We start from the raw sequence: 22,786 nt of genomic DNA on the forward strand, positions 1-22,786 counted from the left end.
ATTGATGCTTGCCTATAATATTAGATACAATAATTTAGTTTCAGGCTTTTGTTAATTATAAAGCTAATAAAAATCTCAAATTATTATATTTGTTGATAATATAAATTGTATGAGGTTTTAATGCATGGTACATTGTCCTTACGTTAAAATCCTGTATTAATTTTTTCATTACCTCTTGGCTTCCCAGTCTCACACATCTGCTAGGAGCAGTGCATCAGCAGCAATAAGACCTTTTCCCCCAAAGTGTCTGGCATGCTTGTGAAAATGTGACAGAGCAGAGCCATAGCTAGATTGTATAAGTTCTTTTGTTAACTCATATAAGAAACTTAAATTGATAGTACTTCACATTTTCCATGTAATGTGCTCTTTCAATGAATAGCTGTAGCAAGCAGCACACAGGAAAAGCAGAGTTCTTAGCAATAGCAACTCAATTGCATCTGCAGATGAGGATTTAAAATTCTATGCAGCAGACAGTACCTCCAGCAGGCGAGTAAAAGATTACTGCATTATTTTGCTTGTTTCCATAGCCTGTATCTACAAAAGGTGTTTGTTATTTTTTAATTCAATGTGAAATGCATGCCTGTTTTTAGATATTCTGGAAATTGATTTATGTATAACATGAATATCAAGAGGGCAGTGCAAGGTGAAGGAAGGGGCAATATTGGCTCTTTTTAGCTTTAAACCAAGGAAGAAATTGAGCATGAGGCACACACAAATAAAGAACCTTTCAATGCCACAGGAAACAGGAAGTTTTAAAAATACATTTTAATTCAAGGTGTTTCTTATTGCATTTAGTTTTTAGACTATCTTCCTCAAAAACAGTGCTGTTAAAAAAGATTGATAATCAGTGGTTTAAGAATGTTCATTAAGTTATAGTTACTTGAAATACAATTATTTGTGAAGACTGTAAAGTATTTATATTAATGTTATCTTCTCTTGTCCTGGAAATAATAGTATGGATTACAACTACATGCTATACATAAATATCTTTATAGGCAAAAGAGGATGCTTACATATAAAAGATATTAGCGTATAGCTAACATATTTAGTACTATTGCTTATGTTTTTAGGGTGGTTTAAGTTTTTTTAATATTTTTAATGAGATGCAAATAACCAAGTGGGAGAAGATTTAACATGAAAACAAGGTTTTTGACAGCTTTCTACTCATTGTCAATACGTATTATAGATACATATTCTTTTCTTCTCATTAAAACTCTTCTAAAAATTATGATAACCAGGGCAGCCTTGGATTATCTTGCTTATTTAGTCCATAATTATCTACACTACTGTTTTTGCTATAGAATTTTATTGCTCCATATTCCTCAAGTTTAAGTATAATATTCAGAGGGAATATTTTACTTTGCACATCAGCCATCATCCTGCCCCCCTCCCAGCAATACAGATCTTTTAAATAGCTACTGTCTAAATCTTGTTAAAAAATACTTATGCCTATGTTTCTGCATTTTAGATTGAATAGTAAGATTGAAAATGATCTTGTTAATTAATATATAATAATCAAATAAAATCAGTTGATTATTCTTACTGTAAGGGTTTGGCAGGCTTCTTGAATCGGAGAGTCATAAAAGGTCAGCAGTTCTGATTGGTAAGTTAAAGAATCCGTCCAGTAATTTGCTCCCTGTTGTTTCTCAAAGCAATGCAGCAGCAGTTCTTTTCCAGATATCGAGCGGTTCTTGAACAGTGTGTATGGGGACAGGGAGGGGTGGGGCTCATTCCTGTTGGTTGTTGAAATAGTGTGCATTTACAGAGGGAACAGGTTGGATAGGCTGAGCTGAAGGAGTAGGCAAACAGATCTAAACTGATGGAGGACAGAGAGAGTGGTTAGTATAATTTTGGGGTGTAATATCTTCAGTTTGCTCCTTTGTTAAGTACTGGGGTTTTAATATAAAACAGTTGGAAATATTAAAGCACCTCTTACCTTCTTTCTAAAGTGTAGCCGGGAGACTTCTGTTCTTAATATCGAGTTTTTCTTGGCAATGAGTTTGTGGCTGGTTTCTTCTGTAGGGAAGCTGCTGTTTTATTCTTTTTTAACAGTGTTTCTTTCAGCCAGAGAGCTGCAGAATGAGGCATTTAGCCAATTTTGAGTATATATGGGACATTACCAATTCTGATTTCTTAAGTTAAATTCTCATCTAATGAGCAAGTCAATGTGTGGCTGTGGCTGCAGCATTATTTCTTCTTTAATGAAGAGGTTGAGCCGTTCGACCTGCTGCTCCGATCTGTTCTCTTGTAGCCATACATCAGACCAGTTGCAGAGATTGTCCAGCGCATGTCCCAGGCAACCAAAGGTAACTACATAGATTTATTTCAAATAAGAATATACAATTAAAATGGACGCATTATAACTAGGACCAAATGATTAAATATAAAATACCAATTAAAGATGTTCTTGGCAGTTTTCTTGACCTTGCAGTAGCTATCCAATATCATTTTGTCATCATCAGATTGTGTAGCAATGGAAATGCACTGCAGTAATTGATTTTGTAATAGGATCAGGTGATTTACTAGCTGCACTGACAACCACTTGCTTGCTTGCTCTGAGCTGTGGAGCACTCTAATGGATGTTGTGATTGCAGCCTGGAGTTGATGTGAGACTGCTTGCCATTTAAAGCAGCAGCACTTATTTTTAAAATTAGAATACTAAGTTTCTCTTTTTTGTCTTTGCTTTAAGTTTTGGGTAGCCTCAGTAATTTCAGTTAATTTGAGTGAGCTCCCCCCACTCCAACCCACCCCCACCCTGCCATGTACTTTTAGAGACTATGTATTATTTCTTTCATCAATTCATAAAAAGTCCATTGGTACTACTACTAGCCTTGAATATAATGAAATATAATCTCTCTGCTCCCTACTCTCAGTTTAGCATCAACATATAGTATCAGCATACTCTGGTATTGATCACAGACATATCTTGAAAATATAAGAATTTACTTAACTATTCTTTGTTATCTAAATGAAACAGAATATTCTTAACATTTGCAAATTTCGTAAGTTTAAAACTCCAGCTGTAATTATAATAATGGAATTATGGTAAGTTCTTGTACTACAGAGTTGTACAAGAGTTGTTTTGTATCCTTTTTTGGTCTTTTGCTCTCATTGGTTTAATAGATGCAAAGATTTAGGAAATCTGAGTTGGACCAATTTTAAGGATTATTGATGAAAACATAGTAGCTATTTTAAAGTGATATTTAAGGATATAGCAAATCAAAACCTTATTATCCAAGATTATGAATTTCCAGTGATTATATTTTAATAACCTTTGTTTTCATTTTTATTCTATGCCTTTTTAAAAATAATTGATTACAAAGGAAGTATAGGTCTAACGCTTAAAGTAGAAGAGAACTAGTGTTGCAGAAACAAAAGTGAGACTCAGATGCTAAAGACTTTGTCTATATTCAAATTTTGCTGAGTGCTAGACTTTGTTTATATTCAAATTTCACCAGCTCCTCTACCTCTTTAACTATTCAGTATGTAGAGTGTTTTGTACAGAATCTGACACAGAAAAATACTGTCCTTCTCTAATATATGTTCTTTAACAAGTTTATGTTCTTGCCATGATACAAACACTGTTTCTTCCAATGACGTTTAAAAACATTTATATTAATAAATATGTTAATAATTTGCTGTAGAAGAAATTTAGCACAAAATTACCATTATATATACTATTCAAAGCACTGTGTGAAGAAAGCTTTTCTTTTTTATTATTTAAATACTTGCCCTTAATGTTTGCAGCCTTAGTGTTTCTTGAAAGATATATTACCAATATCATTTTGTACTTTACCCTGAATTCAGATACTTAAAACATTAATTATAGAATGCTGTAATATAATTTACAAAGTAGTGTTTGCAATATTTTATTATTCATTAGGTAACAAATTTATCCACCCCTCCCCCTCAAATCCCTTTATGAACACTGATTAACATAAGTATGTTAGTATCATTTGAGATTTGGTCAAGGATGTGTCTAAATTTCATATGTATTGAAATGTTAAATAGTAGATAACCAACACATTAATCATTAATATAAGTTTCAGCAGAGTGGTGTACATTAAAGCTTTTTTGCAAAGGGCTGAGCAAATAGGAGGAAAAGAAGGGCATACCAGAAGTGTTGACTACTTAAAAAAAAGATTGATTATAAGAGATAGAAGGTACTATGATTATTCTGTATTTAAACATGTAAAATAAATAGGCAGTATACATTGTGACATTTTAGCCCCAGTGGAACTGCCTGTTCTTTTTTTAAAAGCCTACTTGTACTTGATTGAATCAGGCTTTGCTACTAATCTCTTTGATGACCTTGATCAAATTTTTTTTTTAAAATATATTTTATTGATTTTTTACAGAGAGGAAGGGAGAGAGATAGAGAGTTAGAAACATCGATGAGAGAGAAGCATCGATCAGCTGCCTCCTGCACATCCCCCACTGGGGAAGTGCCCGCAACCCAGGTACATGCCCTTGACCGGAATCGAACCCGGGACCTTTCAGTCCGCAGGCCAACGCTCTATCCACTGAGCCAAACCGGTTTCGGCTTGATCAAATTTATATATGAACATTTTTAAGGTTCCTTAAACACAGTCTTAAAATTTCCTTTAAAAAGAAATCAATTTGTTCATACTCGTGTAAGGTGTTATAATATTTGACATGGAAGGTATAGAAGTTGGAGTTAGGAGGAAAGATAAAATTTCTTAAAGAATCAGTTTCTAGGAGGTAATGAAATGTCTCCTTTTACTTTTCATCTCTCTTTTTGTGTGTGTGTGTGGAGGAGGGGTGGAGAAGGGGATGCATGTTTTTTTGCCAAGAGCACTGTTTTATCTTTTTGATATCCAATATACTCTATATAGCATAATTATTTTGAATAATTATTCTAGTTTTTAAAAGAACAAATTTGGGATTATTTCCTGGCACTGACATTTTTCTCTGTGCTCTGTAACAAAGGTAATTTTGTTAAATAATTCATTTCAGTACCTAGCATATTTTTCAGTAATCTTTTTTTTTTGAAAGGCAGCCTTTATGCTAGTAGTGCTTGCTCCATACATGGTCCATCAGAAGCTGTTGGCTAGGCAAAGCGGTCTGTGGTTTGATTGAATTCGGCACTTTCGAAGTGATGATTATATCAGAATTATTATAACAAACACTATGGAACCCTTAATTGGACCAGATGCTAAACTAAGTACTTCTATATTATGTCATTTATGAGATAGGCATTCTTGTTGTCATTTTTAAAGATAAGGGAACTGAGGCTCAAGAGAGGTTATATAACTTACCGTAAATCACACAGCTAGGAAATAGAACCAATTTTCAAAATTTTACTTAAAAAAATGTGTGTATATGTGTGTGTGTGTGTGTGCATATATATATATATATATATGTATATGTATATATTATCCCAAAAAATGTATACATACTCTTTGCATAATTATAAAGGCAGTGTTTATTAAAATACCTTTCATTTTCAAAATGAAGCTATCAGTTGTTAAAGTGTGTATACATTTTTTTGGAACACCCTGTATATTTTAAAAACTTTGGTATAGTACTGTACCTTAATATTCTTTTAAAGTATTTACACTTTTAATTAAGCAGTGACTATAGAGATGAAGCAAGTTTTGGTCTGAAGACCTTATATGGTTACCTAATTTTTGTGTCTTGAGTAGGAAGTAACTGATGCATTCACCTCTTACTCAACTATTTGGGATATGCTTTTTATTGTTGCCGTAATTATTCATATAAAGCACTTTTTCTCTGCAGTAATGTTTCTCAAAGTGTGGTTCAGAGATTACTTGCATCTGTGTCATTCAGGGTGGTAGTAAACATAAATCTATATCAGAACACATTGACAAAGTCACTGGAATGGGAGCCAAGAACTTCCATGCCCAAACAAGCTATATGATTCTTATGTGTACCAAATTTTGAGAACAATTGATGTTGATAATGTGCTTCTCTTTTACCTTTATGTATATGTTGTCCGTCAGCTTCCTTTTCTCTAAGAATTGGTTTACGAACCATAGATGATTTATAAAGTCATCTCTCAGACTGTTAAAAACAGGTTTGAGATGGAATGAGCAATTTCATACACTAATGGTGAAAATTAGATTGATAATGTAAATTCTCTTATGGCAGGTATTTTAAGAACTTGCTTAGGTAGTATTTAAAATGCTCATAAACTTCAATCTAGTAAGCCTGCTTCTAAGAAGTTATTCTAAGGAAGTAACTCAGAGATTTACAGAAAGATTTAGGTATAAGGATTATTCCCACCAGAATAATTTGTAATGGTGAAAAACTAGAAATAATTCAGTTTCAAACATCAGGGAAATGGTTAGTTTATTATATCCATATGTTTGAGCCACCATCTAGCCTTAAAACATTATATTGGGAAGAATATTGAAAACTAGGAAAATGCTCATGATCCTATATAATAAAAGCATGATATGCTAAGTGTCCAACCGATAGGTCAACTGGTTGACCACTAGACTAGTCGCTATGACACGCACTGACCACCAGGGGGCAGACGCTCTGACTGATAGATTAGCTTGCTGCTGGGATCCAGCTGATGGGGACTGGGTGAGAGGGCTGGACACACCCTGGAGCCCTCCCAGGGTCCCTCCCCGCCGGCCTGTCAACCTCCTTTGGTCCCTCCCCAGCCAGCCCACCACCATCGGCCCTACAGGGACTGGGCGAGACAGCCCCGATCACCAGCATGGCCGAGGGACCCCACCCGTGCACAAATTTGTGCACCGGGCACCGGGCCTCTAGCATAATATAAAGTCTCAGAAGAAGAATGTAAAATTGTACTTATATGTACATACACATATAGTCCATATGGTATTAGGTTGAAGCATCTGAAATTATCATTTTTGTAGATCAGGGAGTATCAGAATTTTTATGGAGTTTAACCTAAAGTGATATTGGTTTTGAAAATATGTATTTGTTGTACATAGTAGAGAGGGAGACTAAAAGGAGATACAGCAAATTTATTAAGTGATTATCTATGGATGATGAGATTTTAGGTAATTTAAAATATTTCTTCTTTACATGTCTATATTCTTCAGAATTTCTAAGTCTACTATAATTGCAGCTTTGTCATTGGATCAAGATACTGTGAGAGTAGATTAATGTGACAGTTAAAATGAACATATAATAAGTGAGATCTTTTAGTGCCTAGAGATGAGATTGGACATAACTTAGAGTTTATGTAAGTTGAAAATAATGAAGAAAGTAATTGAGGAAGAAGTTACATGAAGCTGGAATAAGAAGAGAGTGACAGTGATGGAAAGTTATGAGTTACAGATGTATCCTTTTCGTTTTTCTCATGCTTAAACATTTATAAATTTCTTAACTTTTAAAATTTTTTCATCAATACATATAAGTTGTAAGCCTATAAAATCACAATTTTTGTTGTAAAAACCTCAGAATTCTGATACTACGATATTCTGGCAAAAAATAAAAATAAAAAAAAAATGTTACTCTTTACCCCCAACCCTGTGATTAAAAGTAAGTAAAAATCACAATGTTAACTTTGCAAAGATAAGGTCTAAGAATCCAATTGGTTTAATGTTGTGTGTGTGTGTTTTGTTTAAAGTAAGCATAAGAGCAAGAGCAAAGTTTTGTAACATATTTTGTTTTTATATAGGAAATTATTTCCTAAATTTTGGAGTTGACTTGTTGAAGGTCATAGCAGTTCATCCTCTAGAGTACCTTTTAAAATTCATACCTTAGAATTGTATCTGTGATAAGTTTTAGATACATTTTCTGGTAACAAATAAGTCCTGGGTGCTGAAAATAAAGATTAGAAGTCATTGCCGTACAGTCTTGCTCGGGACATATTTTATAATGTTTACTTTTGCTTTCTCTTTTATTTTCATTCTATGACCAGAGCTTTATTAAATAGTGAAATGAAAAAAATATTGAATTTTATTATTTTAAAAATTTGTCTAGTTAGATTGGGACGACTCCCTTTCTACTTTAAGGCTTCACCTCATTTACATTGTTTTGCATCCAAGAATGAATGTTATACACTTGTGAATGTTCACAGAAAGAGAGACAAGAATGAGATTGAAGAAATCGAATCTTTAGGCAGAAGGGGAATGATTAATGGAGCAAGTTTCTGGAGAAGGTGTAGGGATAAAGTTTTGGAAATGATTGGGATCACTTTTTTTGTTTTTATCCTCACCCGAGGATATGTTAATTGACCCGCCTGCTCCCCATGGGCCCTGAATGGGAATCGAATTCGGGACCTTTAGGTGTTCTAGATGATGCTCCTACCAAATGAGCTACACCTGCCAGGGCAGGATCACTTTTTTCTTAAGAGACAAGTGAGAAGGAAGGAATAAAGGAACAGCTCCTTTGAGATTGAGATATCGAAAACTAACAAGAGCAAAGTTTTGAAAGCTTCACTCCTCTCAATATGTGTAAACTCTAGATATTTATAAACATTTTATGTGGGACTGTGTAGTTTTAATACATGTTTTCTGTTTTATAGTTAGAAAATGTTCTTGACCAGTATTTTTATTTTAATAAGATAAACTTGCCATTTCCATCTTGAAAATTTTGCGCAGAGAAGACATGTACCCAAGTGAAAGTTTTGGAAAACAAATCATCTAACTTTAGGCAATGAAGAAAGAAAAACAGACTTTCAGAGCTATTATTGAACTTTTGATAATCCCTGAGCCAGAATTTGATTCAGAATGTTATAGTAATAATCACTAATTGGCAAAAAGAATAGAAGGTGGTATGAACCATCAAGATCCAAATGACTTTTGATATAAAAGCAGATAGGATGTGATTTGGCACTGTGGAGATGGATTACATTTATTTACCAGGTTGGTATCCTTGTTCTGTTCAAGATACCATTTTCTCCTTTTTTTCCTGCCAGCTCCTGTATCCATTCCTCCCATTTTTAAAGTGGTAGGCATACTGTACTGGCATTCCTAACTTTAGTGAGTTGATACTTCCAGATGCATGTTTCAGAACATAATACAAAGTGCTTTAAAAATTCCTTAATGTAGCACAACATTTCAGGGAAAATTTAATAACTTTCACTTTTTAATAAATGTATTACTAAAATTAAATTTTGATTAGTACTTCACATTCTTAAAATGTTAGGAATGTCTTAGGCACATGTTGCAGGCTGATTTAAATGCTGAAGTGATTTTTTGTCATTTTTCATATTAGGAGAAAGAAATGTATTCTCTTTGTGATCAAGGTAGGTAGAGATTGCTTTCTCCTTAATTTGACATTTTCCTAAGGTAATTTCAAGTGCGCTATGCTATAAACCAAAACAGTCTGTCATAAGGGAAAAGCCTGTATCACTCTAATGAATGTCATCCTCCTTGTGGCATTAGTATAAAATTAAAAAATGACTCAAAATACTGGTTTTTAAAAACACACAGTGTATGCTATAATTTAAATCTAATTTAGCAGAATTTTGAGGTGATATGTTTTACCTCTATTATTACAGTTTGTATTTTTAAATGTTATCTAATTTTTATTCATTTCTGATATTCCACTTCAACTTTTAAAATTAATATTTCTTAAAACATAAACAAAAATGGGCAATATTTTGGTTTGACAAAGTAGTTAAGTGTTTAGCAGCAATAAAGTTTCATAGTGCAGCTAGGTTTTACCCCATAATAGCAAATACTGAAGAAATTAGGCTGGGTTTAAATAAAGCAGGTGGTGACGCTGGGTTTCCTTCACTACCACAACACAGGTGGTCCTGTAAAGCAATATATGTATCTCTGGGAAAAACATAAAGTTCTGCAAAATCACTCTAAAAATAGGAACAAGCCATTTGTAACATACGCAGCTTTGTAATCTATGTACTAACAAAACCAGTAACAATTCTAATAAAAATATTAATAAAGCTAAGCATTTGTATCAAACATCAGTCATCCAGTTATAGGATTTATGCCTTCTTTGATATGTAGGTCCATGAGGGCATTCAATTCCACTTAAGATAAATTGTCAAAATTAAAAATTTTGATTCTTTATTAGTCATCCCTACCTCTAACCCCCTTTAAAAAAAAGTAAACATGGAGCCCTAGCTGGTTTGCTCAGTGGATAGAGCGCCAGTCTGCAGACTGAAGGGTCCGAGGTTCGATTCCAGTCAAGGGCACATGCCTGGGTTGCGGGCTCCATCCCCAGTAGTGGGTGTGCAGGAGGCAGTAGATCAGTGATTCTCTCTCATCGTTGATGTTTCTATCTCTCTCCCTCTCCTTTCCTTTCTGAAATAAATAATAAAAAATATATACGGAGAAAATATTTCCACAGCTTCTTTATCTGTACTCACAGCTTGACCAGATAGTTTAACAATGTGGAAAGCCATTAACCAGACTGTGCTTGCGCTCTTCTACAGGATTTTCAGGGTTTTGTTTAGTTTTCCCCCTTATGGTCATCATGTATTAATGAGGCATTCTCTGTGAGAAATCTTGTCCCTGGTGGCTTTAAAGCATTACTGGGATGGAGAAACTTCTTTGTGGACCAATGTGACTTGCACATTATACTGACCTCATCCCTTAATGATGAATAAATGAACTAAGCCCCATTACAGAAAGGTGTGTTGTAGAAAAATAGATTGTTGTCTCATTAATGCTTCATGCATTGAGCTGTATTTGTGTACATTTATGTTGATTTTCCCCCCTGTGCTATTAGTGTCAAGCATCTCTTCCTTGTAGGGAGGAGAGCAGTGTGACAGAATAGTGTACCAGTAGAGTACTGTTTGTTTCTTACCCTTGTATAGCTTTATGTTTTAAAGCAGGCCATATTGATTATGATAGCTTTTATTAGAATTATTCTGTACTTCAAATCGTTTAGGTATTAATTTAGGCATTATCTTTACCATGTAGTTAAGAAATGGGGTTTTGGAGTTAGGCAAACTTTGATCGAATCAGATTTAGGTGACTGAGTTTTGGTTATGTGAGGGTAATACTAATAATCTGGTAGGATTATTTTGAAGATTAAGAGATAATTTATATAAAAGTAGCACAGTGATTTTGTATGTACAAAAGTCAGATTCGCTAACTACCATATTCCTATATTTAGTTTTATACGGAGAATGCAAAAGCACAGTTTGAACCTAACTATAGGTTCAGAAATGAAGTTGTAAAGATATATGCACACACTTGTGGGTGCACACATACATGTGGATTTTCTTACTGATTTACGTAAGGTGTATTCTTCCTTTGATGGATTAATATGTTTTACTTATTCATATTTTTTAATTCACTTATTGATGATGATAAAATATTGTTAGGGAAGCTCTTTATGTAAGTTTTTATTCTAATTAGACCAATGCTGCTTTTGAGAGAAAGGTGCTGTACTTAAGTTTGTGTCCGCAGTTTAATTCATGCCTGCTCATACTTTTTCAACAGACTATATTTTCCTAGCTAAACGATAATACTCAGGCATTGGTAAATTCATTGTTTACTTTTACAAAAACACATGGCATCTCTCCAGGTCAAAAATATACCAGGTTGCTTGTTTTATATTACTGTGTTATACTGATCATGTGCATTTTTCTTTAGGGTTAATTTATAAATGAAATGTGTTTGGTTAATATATGTGTGTTTTAGTAAAATTTCTACTTTTTAAGATGGTCATTATTTTATCCTTGTAATTATAGGTAAAAATACAGCAACAACTAGCACGTAGTTGGTAATTCATTGTGATTTCCTGATTAATGAACTTTTGTTAAAAGTGGTAGGAAAAAGTAGAGCATATGCCTCAAAAGAAACTCTATATAAGTATGCTATAATGTACCAGGAGTTTTGAATTTCAGAAGAATACAATTGAATTTGTAATTCTAAAATGAGACAACAAAGAATTCTTCAGATTGCTGATTGAAATTAGGTTATTTTGCAAATATGGCCTAGTATTTATGTACACACACATACTTACCTTAGTTTTTAAAGAGATATAAAAGTCTTGTATTTATATAGTAAAAGTGACATCCTGACACCTTATAGTTTGAATTCTAATGGCTTCTTTGACCTTAGAAGAAATCCAGAGAAGCTTGTTCTGCAGCTGCACAAGTGAATTGCTCTTTTGGACACTAATTGTGTAATAAATAGTGGAATGAAGAGGAGTCTAAAAATGAATTCACCAGCTTCAAGCTCTATGTTGTATTTCTAAATTTGTTGAATTTGTCAAACTTGGTGGGAGCAATGAGTCTGAATATTGTACTGAATAGTTTTCTTAGAACCATTAAGAATGCCTCAGATATTTTAAAATACCTTCTGAAATTGTGTATTTCTGCTTTTTTAAGATGAACTGTGATTGGAATGAAAATGATTATTAAAAATAACCCAGATGACACTAACCCATTGCTGAGGAATCTTTAGGGGAATTATTCTCACAGGTGTGCAGTGATCTCTCATTGTGGTTTTAATTTGTGTTTACCTAATGATTAGTGATGTTGTGTACCTTTTCATATACCTGTTTGCCATTTGTATGTCATCTTTGGAAAAATGTCTATTCAGTTCTCTTTCCACTTTCTAGTTGGATTGCTTTTCTGCTTTTGAATTATATGAGTTCTTTATATATTTTGGATATTATTAACTCAATAGATATGATTTGTAAATATATTCTCCCATTCTGTAGGTTACCTTTTCATTTTGTTGGTTTTCTTTGCTGAGTAGAAGCTTTTTAGTTTGATGCTGTCTCACTTGTGTATTTTTTTCTTTTGTTGCCTTTACTTTTGGTGTCAAGTCCAAAAAAAGTCATTGCCAAAACTGATGTCTAAGAGCTTACCCGCCCCCCCACCCGGCGTGGCTCAGTGTTTGAGCATTGACCTATGTATGAACCAGGAAGTCAGGGCTCAATTCCTGGTCAGGGCACAGGCCCAGGTTGCAAGCTTGATCCCCCAGTGTGGGGTGTGCAGGAGGCAGCCAATCGATGATTCTCTCTCATCGCTGATGTTACTATCTCTCTCTCCCTCTCCCTTTCTCTCTGAAATCAATAAAAAAAAGTATGTATTAAAAAAAAAAAAAGCTTACCCCCTAAGTTTTCTTGTAGGAGTTTTATGGTTTCAGGACTTATGTTCAAGTTTTTAATTCATTTTGAGTTGATTTTTGTATGTGGTATAAAGTAGGAATCCACTTTCATTTTTTGGCATGTGGCTTTCTGGTTTTAGTGAAGAGACTGACCTCTTCCCACTGTATATTCTAACTGCTAGAATAGAGGACTAGTTTCTAGGAGTCATTAGAGGGGGTTTTAGAGTGCCAGAATGTTCTATTTTTGATCTAGGTGCTGGCACTTTTCTGGGTGTGCTTATTATATTCAAATAAAAAGATAAGAAAATGAACAATAACGTTTCCCAGATTTGCTAAGAATAACTTGCATGTGCACATAATTACAGTGGGGCCTTGACTTACGAGTTTAATTCGTTCCGAGACCAAGCTCGTTAACTCAAATTACTCTGTCAACTCAATGCAAAAAATCCGCCGAGAGACAGCTGGTATCTCAAAAAACTCGTTAGTCCGGACACTCGTAAGTCAAGGCCCCACTGTACTTGAAAGCGGCTTATTTAAAAAAATGCAGCTTGGGATCCAATTGATCTAGGATAGCTACACCTGGTTTCTGCATTTAATACCTCTTACTCACCCCAGCCCCTGCAATACTTTGATGCAACATTCTTTGAGAAAACACTTTTTTAAAAAAAGCATTCTTGCCCTGACCGGTTTGGCTCAGTGGATAGAGCGTCGGCCAGTGGACTGAAGGGTCCCAGGTTCAATTCCGGTCAAGGGCATGTACCTTGGTTGCAGGCACATCCCCAGTAGGGAGTGTGCAGGAGGCAGCTGATCGATGCTTCTCTCTCATCGATATTTCTGGCTCTCTATCCCTCTCCCTTCCTCTCTGTAAAAAATTCAATAAAATATTTTTTAAAAAAAGCATTCTCCTTTCACCACATATTCTGTACTTTGTTAGAGCTATGTGTTGTAGGGTTTTGTTTTTCTATTTTTGTATATGAATTATTTTTTAATGTGATGATTAAACACATCTTTAAAGGCATAGTAATAGATAAAAGAAAAATGCAGTATAATGATTTCCTTGAAAACTTCTACAATGTTAAATTTACAGGCAGCTCCAGACTGTCTTAATGGTGGTAACTAATCGCTCAACTCTTTTAAAAGGTAGTAACTCCCGAGAAGCAGCCTGTATATATATTCCTAATACTTTGTTCACTTTCATTTATTAGAGTAAGTCCCAAGTAAAACAATGGAAATGTATATAGAACTATCAGTTCTTACTTACTTGATTTAATGATATCAAGATACATGAATTTAACCTGCTTTAATGTAGGCAAACTTTTCATTTTTGTCTATTTTACTGTTAAAAATAAAATCCCTCTCCTGCATATTCTTTCCTTGACTCAAACGAAATATTAGCCTATGGTCAAGATGAGAGAGAGAAACAACTGAGGTGAATGTCTTTACTAAAATACCAATAAATTTGTTAAACTCAAAAAAAAAAAAAAGCATGCTCTGAAGCTTGGACTACGATGACGATCAATATTTATTAAATTTAACAAATAAAATGATTCAAATATATTATGTACTTGACATTAAACAGGAACATAGCTAGGACATTAAATGAAGCATCCAAAATACAGAATAGCTCTATAGCTAAGAACTGTCTCATCTTTTATTATGCTTTTTTATTTAAAAGTATCAATTTCTTTGACCTTTTCACTTCTATTACAAAATAGGAAGGTCTTTCCTACCCCACTGTTTTAACCTAGAGAGTTACCACATATGCAACAATGAGTGAAGAACAAATTCTGATTCTGAATATTAGTCTCCTGGGCTTACTAAATGGTCTGCTCTTAGACAGCAGCATGTTAATGGACTCAAACTTATGTCACAACTAAATAACAAATCAGTTCGTCTCATAGGCTTGTAGTGCCCAAACCTCAAATATTAATTCTAACAGTGTTAACAGTCAGCGTGTTATTAGGTGAACAAAGCAACTTGAACACGAAATGAATATCATGTATTCTAGAAAAATTAAGATTTTTTTCTTAAAATTTAAAATAAAGCTAATGTTCATTGACTTTGCAGATCTTTTTTTACACCAGTTGACTGTGTAGATCAGGGGTGGGCAAACTTTTTGACTCGAGGGCCGGAACAAAAGCATGAATGGAGTGTTTGTGTGAACTAATATAAATTCAAAGTAAACATCATTACATAAAAGGATGCGGTCTTTTTTTTTTTTTTTTTAATTAAATCTTTATTGTTCAGATTATTACATTTGTTCCTCTTTTTCCCCCCCCCCATAACTCCCCTCCTCCCAGTTCCCACCCCACCCTCCGCCCTCACTCCCCACCCACTGTCCTCATCCATAGGTGCACGATTTTTGTCCAGTCTCTTCCCACATCTCCCACACCCCTTTCCCCCCCAAGAATAGTCAGTCCATTCCCTTTCTATGTCCCTGATTCTATTATAATCAACAGTTCATTCTGTTCATCAGATTATTTATTCACTTGATTCTTAGATTCACTTGTTGATAGATGCATATTTGTTGTTCATAATTTGTATCTTTACCTTTTTCTTCCTCTTCCTCTTCTTAAAGGATACCTTTCAGCATTTCATATAATCCTGGTTTGGTGGTGATGAACTCCTTTAGCTTTTCCTTATCTGTGAAGCTCTTTATCTGACCTTCAATTCTGAATGATAGCTTTGCTGGATAAAGTAATCTTGGTTGTAGGTTCTTGGTATTCATCACTTTGAATATTTCTTGCCACTCCCTTCTGGCCTGCAAAGTTTCTGTTGAGAAATCAGCTGACAGTCGTATGGGTATTCCCTTGTAGGTAACTGAGTTTCTTTCTCTTGCTGTTTTTAAGATTCTCTCTTTATCTTTTGCTCTTGGCATTTTAATTATGATGTGTCTTGGTGTGGTCCTCTTTGGATTCCTTTTGTTTGGGGTTCTCCGCGCTTCTTGGACCTGTAAGTCCATTTCTTTCACCAGGTGGGGGAAGTTTTCTGTCATGATTTCTTCAAATAGGTTTTCAATATCTTGCTCTCTCTCATCTTCTGGCACCCCTATAATTCTGATGTTGGTACGCTTGAAGCTGTCCCAGAGGCTCCTTACACTATCCTCGCATTTTTGGATTCTTTTTTCATTTTGCTTTTCCGGTTGGATGTTTTTTGCTTCCTCGCATTTCAAATCATTGACTTGATTCTTGCGCTCCTCTGGTCTGCTGTCGGGAGTCTGTATAATATTCGTTATTTCAGTCCGTGTATGCTTAATTTCTAGTTGGTTCCCCAATATAAGATCGAGGGTCTTATTAGTTTTCGTGTAGATCTCATTAAGTTTATCGGCAGCTTCTAAACAGTTCTTGAGAGACCTTAAAAGTGTGGTTCTGAACTCTATATCTTCCATTGACAATTTTGTCCTGTTTCTTTGTCTCCGCATTTTGTTATGCTTCCTTGGTGCACCCCCTAGTGGTCTTTGTTCGCAGTCTTATAGTTAAACCTTGATTGTTGTAGCTAATACCAGGGAGGGTTTGACCTCCAGGCCAAGTGGCTATGAGAATCAGCTGTGTCAGCAGTGAGAGAACTTCTGTCCTCTAGGGAGGTGCTAATCTAGCCTTTGCCTGAGGCTATCCGGCAAATGCCTCTGTGCAGGGCTTGGGCGGGGCGGGTTGCACAGGATCAACAGGGTGGGCCGGAGAGAGCAGTTATGGTGGCTCTCAGTCCTGTCCCCAGGGGCTCTGCCTCTCTGAGTCCCAGCACCCGCTGCAAAGCTGGGAGAGAAAGCTGCACTCGCTCTGACGGAAGCCAGACAGTCCCGCTTCTCCCGTTTGAGTCTGGGTCCCTAAAGACTCGCCCGGATCTGGAGCTCAGAGTCTGCGACTCCCTCCAGATTGAAAACGCCAACCGCCGCCAGCCCGCTCCGTGCACTCCGCACCTCAGAATTTGACTTTAGCACTGCGCCTCTGAGTGTCCGCGTGCGTTTCTCTTTCCTCCTAGTTGTAGGACTTCCACTCAGCCAGCGTTCCTGTGGTTCTGGGTGATGTCCCTTCCGTTTTTTGGTTTCACTTTTGAAGTAGTTGTTCAAAGCAGCAAACTCCGGCGTTAACCTATGCCGCCATCTTGGTTCTCTCGAGACTGTTCTTCTACACTTGCTCTTCTTATGAGGCAAACCTGATGTTCTCACAGCTCGAATTCCTTCTCAGTTCTGCTTCAGCCCCTTTCTTTTTTTTTTTTTAGTTTTATTCATTTTAAATGGGCCGGATCTGGCCCGCAGGCTGTAGTTTGCTCAAGGCTGGTGTAGATGATTCACCTAGGATTCTTGTTAAAAATGCAGATTATGATTAGGTAGATGTAGAGTAGGATTTTGTACTTCTAACAAGCTCCCAGGTGATGCCAGAATTGCTGGTGGAAGCCCTAATTTTGAAAAGCAAGGTTGTACTTTCTTGTCTCTTCTATTTGCTTGTTTTCATTTCTGCCAGAATAATCTTTTTAATGCATTGATATTAACAGTGGCAGTTCTCTGCTTATAGCCCTGTAGTGACTCCCAGTCTCAGATTCAGATTCATTATCATGACACACCAAGATTTTCAAAAGTTGGACCCTATCTGTCTTTAGCCTGATCTAGTCCATCATCAGTCTCATTTCCAGCAATTCTATATCCTAAAATTAATTTTAAACCCAGCAAAACCAATCATCTCAATCTTAACTCTGTTTCTTTAATTTGCTGCTTTTGTAATGTGTTTTTCCTACTCTGCCTCAATTTGCCACCTAATAGTACTTTAATACTCATTTAAACTATTATGTTCTTTGTAAAATCATCCAAGGCTTCCCTGTAAAGAGTTAACTATGACTTTGGTTCCCAGCATTATGATGGAATACCAAATAGGTACTCTGAAAAACCCTCTCAAATGAAACAACTAAAATATCAGATAAAAATCCTCCTAAATAATAAAATGCTAAGTGTCCGACCATTCGTTTGACTGTTTGACAGTTGCTATAACACAAACTGACCACCAGGGGGCAGACTCTCCAACCAGTAAGTTAGCTTGCTGCTGGGGTCCAGCCAATCTGGACTGGGCAAGTCGGGGCTAGACACACCCTGGAGCCCTCCCACAGTTCCTCATTGGCCCCGATCCATCAGGATTGGGCGAGATGGGCTGGACATGACCTGGAGCCCTCCTGTGGTCCCTCCCTGGCCCTGGAGCCAACTTCCCTTGGTCCCTCCCTGGCCAGCCAATCTCCCAAGGTCCTTCCCTGGCCTCTAAAATGTTTCTTCTAATTAATTTCCTTTCAATGTGCATGAATCCATGCACTTGGACTCTAGTAAATATATAAATAGCTTGCTACCTTGCTGGATAGATTTATTTAACCATTGTTGAAATGAGAAGAAAAAATTCATAGTGGCTAAGAACAAGAGACTGTGGGAGCTAAGAATGGGGAAAACCAGCTTTTGTGTGATATGGGGGCGGGGGGACAAAATCTAGAGACCTTAGTTTTCTAATTTAAGGGCTGCTTCAAGTGCTAGAGACAGAGGTAAATTAGAAGGCCATGCATCAAAAGGTAACTATAATGAGATCCCCTACATCAGTGGTTCTCAACCTTCCTAATGATGCGACCCTTTAATACAGTTCCTCATGTTATGGTGACCCCCAATTTCATTGTTACAAATTGAACATAATTAAAGCATAGTGATTAATCACAAAAACAATATGTAATTATATATGTATTTTCTGATGATCCTAGGCGACCCCTGTGAAAGGGTCGTTCGACCCCCAGAGGGGTCTCGACCCACAGGTTGAGAACCGCTGCCCTACATGAATGCTAGAGCCTAAAGATTATCTCTCTAATCCTCACAATAATCCTGTGAGATAGATACAGGTAGCATTTTAAATCCCCTTTTGCAGATGAAGTAACATTTAAAGACATTGAATAATTAGCCCCAGGGTACATAACTAGGTAGTGGTAGAATTAGAATTTGTGCTGTTGTCTAACTACTGAACCTGGGCTCTTAACCATTGTTTTTATTGTTGTTTGTTTTTTAAAAAAATATTTTTATTGATTTTTAGAGAGGGAGAGGGAGGGAGAGGGAAAGGGAAAGGGAGAGAAAGAGGGAGAGAGGAGGGAGGGAGAGAGAGAGGAGAGAAAGGGCAGAGAGAGAGAGGAGAGAGAGAACATTGATGTGAGAGTGCAGCATCGATCAGCTGCCTCCTGTACACCCTCAATGGGATCCCCTGGGGATTGAGCCAAAACCCTGGCATGTGCTCTGACTGGGAAGGGAAGGGAATTGAACCAGCAACCTTTTGGTGAATGGGACGACCCTCAACCAGCTAAGTCACACTGGCCAGCGCAACCACTGGGTTTTATGATCTTAATTTTTTTCAGCTGTTTGACTTTCAGTTTGACTCTGATATTGTACTGAAATGATCTATTTATTAATGTTCTTTAGTGATAGTATTCCTATTACCTTGGATATAAAACCATTAGCTTTGCTGGAGCCAGGAATGGTTTGTCTTAGACCACAATACTATGGGATTTCTGCTGCCCTGGAAGTACGACACAGGAAGATAGAGGTTCAGAGGGACAACTGCTATGTAAAGATGGGTAGTGCTTGAGAGGCAATATAGCACAGTTTCTGAACCTCATTTCCTCATCTATAAAATGGAATCTACATCATCAGTTTGCTTTGATAGTGAAATCAAGTTTCATATGTAAAACAGCAGGCCTGGTATAAAGTAAGATTCAATAAATAGGTAATAATATTTTGCAGTTGGGTTGAGAAGCAAGATGATAAAGTTGGATAGCTTCTTTGGGTTAGAGTCTATAGAATTCCATTTCATTGTTTTGCTTACAATCAATTATCAATTGAAACTATCAAAATACTTGTAATCATAGGTAAGTACAGTGCTACATTTACAGATTCAGATACAGCTTTAAGAGCACTTTGTAACTAGTAAGCAAAAGCAGTTTTAGAGTATGTGCATGAGTTTTTAGTTGTATGGTGTTGGTACAATTTACTGAAGCCCTTTGATCCTGAAGGGGACCTGGGACAAATCTCATATATTCTTCTTTGCTAGCGGGAGCCTGAAAGCTCCCTCCCCAGACCTAGAGCTCCCTCCAAGGGCCATTGTCTGTGGTGGCCCTTACTGGAAGAAAGGCAAGGTTTAGGTATCTGAGAAAGGAAAGAGGTCTCTTATCTTAAGAAGGGCCTTTTTTATGTTTGTTTATACGAAAAAAGATAGTTTCAGTGGTGTCATGTTACTGTCACTTGTGTCTTTTGTCTTGCGGCTGTAAGATCCTTATTGTGCCATATTGGAAGACAGGTTGGCCTAGTGTAGTGGTCGGCAAACTGTGGCTCGCGAGCCACATGCGGCTCTTTGAGTGTGGCTCTTCCACAAAATACCATGTGCGGGTGTGCATGTACAGTGCTGTTGAAACTTCGTGGCACAGAAGTCGGTTTTCAACCTGGGTGAGTTTGTTTTGAAGAAGTGGCTTTAGAAGAAGTGGGGGTTGTCGGTTGGTCGGTCGGTCGGTCGGTTGGTCGGTCGGGTGATGGGAGACCTGGCACAGGCTGGCCGCGGGATACGCAGTGCGGGGGAGGTACATTGTTTTGAGGTACGTTCACTGAGGTCGACCCCTTCCAACTCTTCCATCCACACTCGTCTATCTGAAACAAGTATACAAGACGAGTGTGGATGGGAGAGTTGGAAGGGGTCGAACTCAGTGAACGTACCTCAATCAGATTGAGGACGTTTTTAGCAAAAGCCAACTTAGGAGTGCCCTAATTAAGTTAATAACAATGTACCTACCTATATAGTTTATTAAAAAATTTGGCTCTCAAAAGAAATTTCAGTCGTTGTACTGTTGTTATTTGGCTCTGTTGACTAATGAGTTTGCCGACCACTGGCCTAGTGGAATGAACTTAACAAACCTTGGCTCAGGCATATCTGTATTTCAAACATGTTACTAAGTCTTGCTAACTATAAATCTTGGGCAAGTAACCTTAATCCAAGCACAGTTCTTGTTTTGTAAAATGGGAATAAGATCTTAGGGTTCTTAATTAAATGACTATGCTGTAACTGACATCGTGTTGGTTTCTAGTGGGCACTCTATAAATGTTTGCTGTTATATGAATGCAGTGGAAGCATTTTTACTCATCTGAATGTGAAACAGACTTCTTAACCTATAAGATTCCGCTAACATTTTGGTTTCTGTATCTCAAATCTGGTTTCTGAATTCCTGTAGTAGAAGGCATACTTTTATAGTCTTCCATTAATTATTATTATTATTTTGAATTAACTCTGTTTTATCTGGATGAGAGGAATAATTTCAGAATGAAGGATTCCTATCCAGAATCTTGAAGATCTAGGAAATATTTCTTCTAACAAATCTAAACTCTAGGGGTTCTGGAGAGCAGTGGGCATCACTGTGGTCTTCCCGGTTATTTGAATGGCTGAGGTTAGTGGTAAGATCCTTAAGCAGTCCTCATTGTGATAAGGAATTCAAGTTGTGACCAACCCACAATGCTTCCTCTTAGTGTTAGATTGAGGGTACAAAACAGCATTGTTTGTACTGAAATTGAGGGTGTTTAGAAGTTTCAGAGTGTTTTACAACTACTGCCTTGTTAGGTTTGTCTAGAAATACTGTTCTATAACCTGAAAAATTTTAAAAATGTCCTGTCTGAAAAATGAAAGATCATCACATAAGAGGTCTAGTTTACTGATTTAATCATTATGACAGTGTTGCTTTATTTCTACATATATAGAGAACATCTTTGTAAGAAAAATCATGATATTTCTTACCATTAAAAAAAATAATAACTCTCAGACTTTACTAAGAAAGAAAGGAAGAAAGAAAAAGAAAGAAAGCAATCATTTTAAGTGGACTATAAATGTTTCTTGGTATTAGAATTATGTTTTAGATGTTTTGTTTTGGGGATTTTCTTGGTTGTGGTGATGGGGTGATATTGATGGGCGGTAATGGAGTCAAGCTAGAATGAAATTTATTTTACCTGGTTTCTACTATACTTATATATATGAAGATGTTTTTCTCGTGAGTTTTTAGGGTACAGAGCTATGTCTTTGGACAACATTATATCCCAGTGCCTGGAACATAGTAGAGTTTAAATATTTCTCTTTTTCATTTTATGCATTTTCTGAAACCACACAGTCATGCAGTGTCTTCCCCCAATATGTCCACCCAACCTTCTTGCCAAGAATTTGAAGAGGAAGATGGAAGTCTGTCCGTGAATATTGATTCTTTGGCATATTCAGCTAAATGAGGCAATTGTTTTGCCTCAGAGAGGAAGAAAGGAAATCTGGAAGGAGTTACTAAATTCTAATAGCATACATACCGACTGAAACCTCCCAGGAACCCAGGCAAGGGAGCATCAAGCAGTAGCAAATGAGAATAGGATTCTTAAATTTAAAAAGCAAATAGCAAGAAGACAGTTTTCTCCCAGGTGCTCTACAATGCTGCCTTGCAAAAATTATGCTTATTAAGAAGATGGGAACCCTATTAAAAAAGACTCACTAGTGTTCTACAGACAGTAACTTTCTATATTACAGTAGTGCCTTTTCTGAAGTTAAAAAATTCTTGTGAAATGATAGTGAGGCAGAGTATAGGCCAAAGCTACAAGGATTTGAGTCAGTACTTGCTCATTGTGTTCAGGCTTTCCTTAAAGATGCTACATTATTCCTGAGATTTAGCAGATTCTGTTTTCTTTGGTCCTGTAGTTATTGGCTCCTTATTAACATAGTAGATACAGATATTGTTCCTTCTAGTACAGTTGTTTATGTAGCCCTATC

At 36.4% G+C, this 22,786-nt stretch overlaps 1 protein-coding gene across 7 annotated transcripts in view; it reads left to right on the forward strand.

Moving 5' to 3' along the window:
- Positions 1-22,786, forward strand: part of FBXW7 (F-box and WD repeat domain containing 7) — a 192,012-nt gene that overhangs the window by 66,162 nt on the left and 103,064 nt on the right. The window contains exon 3 of one of the 7 annotated variants that reach the window (XM_059697837.1): positions 12,275-12,367. The exons of 5 other annotated variants lie outside the window; for them this stretch is intronic. The gene's annotated coding sequence lies outside the window, so the exon portion shown is untranslated. Of the gene's footprint in view, positions 1-12,274; positions 12,368-22,786 lie in introns of those variants that run through there. One more of the 7 variants, XM_059697836.1, reaches the window with a different exon arrangement.

Source organism: Myotis daubentonii, chromosome 5 (genome assembly GCF_963259705.1).
Source record: "Myotis daubentonii chromosome 5, mMyoDau2.1, whole genome shotgun sequence".
Taxonomy (NCBI): Eukaryota; Metazoa; Chordata; class Mammalia; order Chiroptera; family Vespertilionidae; genus Myotis; species Myotis daubentonii.